Consider the following 3,347-nt stretch of genomic DNA (forward strand, 5'->3'; position numbering starts at 1 on the left):
CATACACAAGTTAGGATTCTCGGGAAAAAGAGAATAATTAGAAGTCTTCAGCAACTAGAAGAGAACCACCTAAAGAAGAGTTTTTTAAGACTTATGCTGGCACAGAACGGAGAAGACAACTGGGACTGACTTCTTTCTTGAATGAAATCAAACTGAGCAGTTCAACTTGTGACTTCATTTGAAAATAAGAAAATGGACTGAGAACAATTGGACTGGGGTGAAAAAGACTAAGACCTTAGGCAATCATGTATATATGTTAATATAATTGTTATAATTTTTTTGCCAGAACAACCCCCTAGCCTTGGGGTGGTGGGTCCTGGTGACTCGGGACATAAATTACATATCTCCTAAGAACAGGAGTGTTTGATCGAGATACTGAGACCATAAATGTTTTTTTTTTTTTTTTTTGCTGGCTCTCAGGTATGGGCCACCTGGGAGCAGGATCGCAGGCACCCACCAGTATTGCGCTACTTCTGATGGGTGCGAGATTTTCGGTGGTAATTACACCGGTACAGGATGACTGTAGACCCAGGCCCGGTTCTAGGGATGGACAACAGGTAGCAGCTGCCATGCGTTGGCTGCAGCCTGGTGGCATAGTAGACTGACTCAAACAAAACAATACAGATTAATATTTACACACATACACTTACACTTTTTCCGGCCCATTATGCAGAGGTTCTGCACCATAACAAAGTACAAAGGTGGAGATGGGCTAACGCCTAGGGGCCACCACGATATAAGAACACACAACACAGTACCTTGATAACCATTATACAGAATGGATATATATATATATATATGATAATGTCTATAAAACTGTATATAATCCTGTATATAAATTGTTTATATCATGAGAATGTACATAAAATTGTGTGTGTGTGTAAATAAAGGGGAAAATGGAATGTCCACATGAAGGGTCTGTGCGTCTAGCACAGTGGCATCGTCACAGTTCTCCCCACATAAGGTGGAAAAGATCCGGGTTCGAATCCTATCAATGACGCGAGGAACTTTAGTGGGACTTTTTTAATCCATGGCTGAGTTAGTCGGTCTCAGGCGTAGATAGCAAGGTTTTCACCCCCAGAAACGGGTTTTTTTCGTCCAACATAACAGGCAAATCGACCAGAGAACACACGCAATTTACAGTCATAATACATATATAGGTATATGTAAGAGATTACGGGTGGCCCTAAAATAATAATTTTTTGAATTTGTCGACATGAAGGAGACATATGATAATATGAAATTAATTCTGGAAGCAATGAAGTAGAAAACCACAAATGGTAGATCTGTGGAGACCTGAAGGTGATTGCACTACTGGGCATGCAGTTGGGATAAATGAAGTACTGCTGTTTCCTGTGTGAATGAGACAGCCGGGCTAGGTCCTACTCACTACAAGAGAAAAGTTTGGCGTTTAAGGAAAAATCAGAGCCCTGGGAAAAAATGCTCAGCACAATCCTCTGGTTGATCGAAGCACAATTTTACTGCCCCCTTTACACATCAAACTGGGATTCGTGAAGAACTTTGTTAAGGGGATGAACCAGGATGGAGAAGCTTTCAAATACGTGAGAGGACAATTTCCACTGTTGAGTGTTGCTAAGGTTAAGGAAGGTATCTTTCTTGGTTCGCAAATTCGTGAACTTTTAAAGAATGAAAACTTTGAGCGAGTCCTCCAGGATAATGAGAATGCGGCTTGCGAAGCCTTTAAAAGTGTTGTGCATGACTTCCTTGGAAACTGAAGAGCTAGAAACTATCTTAAGACTGAACAACCTTCTAGAAAAGTATCATCAATTAGGGTGCAACATATCACAGAAAATCCACTTTCTCGACTCTCATCTGAACTTCTTCCCTAACAACTGTGGTGCAGTGAGTGACGAGCACGGTGAGCGATTCCACCAAGACATTTCAGCAATGGAAAGAAGGTATCAGGGTAAGTAAAATGCGTAATTAATGGAAATATTGGAAATATGAGAAATCATGCAAATGGCAATCATGACAACCAAACGTATATTTTATTGCATTTACGTGTACAAACTGAAATGATAAGTTACCGTAATTGTATTATGTACTGTAAATCAGCAAAATAAGTCCTCAATATTTTGTTATTCCTCCTCGAGCTGCAATTACAGCCTTGCAACAATCTGGCATAGAGTTAATCAACTTTTGGATATACGGTTGCCCAATTTCGTGGTGCTACACCCTTATAATGCTCTCCTATAGCTGAATATTACTTATTGGCTTCTCCTGAGCAATTTTAGACTATATTATGTACCAGCAATTTTTAATAGGGCTCAAATCTGTACTGTTGCCAGGCCATTCCAACACTGTAATGCCAGCATTTCTGAGGTATGACTGCACCTTAAGGAAGAAAAACGAGGGTAACCATTGCTGTAAGCATGTTTTAACCCTGTGAACTCATCATTTAAATTCATCATTAAATCTAAATAGCATAAACTTACCAATTTTGCTGTGTGGCGAGGTGCTGAGTCCTGTTGAAAAATACAGTTTTCGAAGTCTGTGTGGGGATCTCAAATAACGGGATTCAGGCACTCCTCCAAGATAGCAGTGTAGGTTTCTGCATTCACCGTTCCGTTAATAAATTTAATTCGCCCCACCCCATTGCTTATTATGTATCCTCCAGGATACATAATAAGCAATGGGGTGGGGCGAATTTCTCCAGACCATCACCAGCGGGGAACTTTACAGTCAGTGTTATGCAGTCAGGATGGTAAGCCTCCGATTTTCGTCTTCTGACATTATCGCTTCCCATTCAAGCCGTGCAGGTTGAATTTCGATTGTCAGAAAAGATGACGGTGTCCCACTGCTCTTTCGTCCATGAAACATGCGTTTTATCCCAAGCAAGTCGCTTCTTCCTCATTTGTTGGGTCGACAAAGGCTTCTCTTGGGCCGATAGGCATGCAAACCACATTCCGAAAGTCGTATTTGGACAGTTCGTGCACTTGTTTCATCACCGAGGCCATCTCGAAGTCCAGTTTTAGATCAGGAGCATTAGCATGGCGATTACAAAGGCACAGCCGTTTCAAATACCAATCTTAGGAAGACGTAGTCACTCTCATACGGCCTGATCCATCTCTTCCTCTTCACATCACCAGTTTCACACTTTAATTTCAGACTCCTCCGTAACCAGGTGGGTAGGAACAGCAGTGCGTAGCACACGCTTCTTGATTTGACCGCAGTTCGAGCGCGTGATCACCAAATACGGAGGATGCGGAAAGGTCAGAGAATGACCTTTCCTGAAGCACTATGGCCTTAGTTGCTAATGCTGCTAAAAAAAAACAAAAAAATAATAATTATAACTTTAATTTCAGCACCCGGGATACTGTTGACGA

This window comes from Mastigoproctus giganteus, chromosome 1 (assembly GCF_048544385.1).
Source record: "Mastigoproctus giganteus isolate SK-2022 chromosome 1, ASM4854438v1, whole genome shotgun sequence".
Taxonomy (NCBI): Eukaryota; Metazoa; Arthropoda; class Arachnida; order Uropygi; family Thelyphonidae; genus Mastigoproctus; species Mastigoproctus giganteus.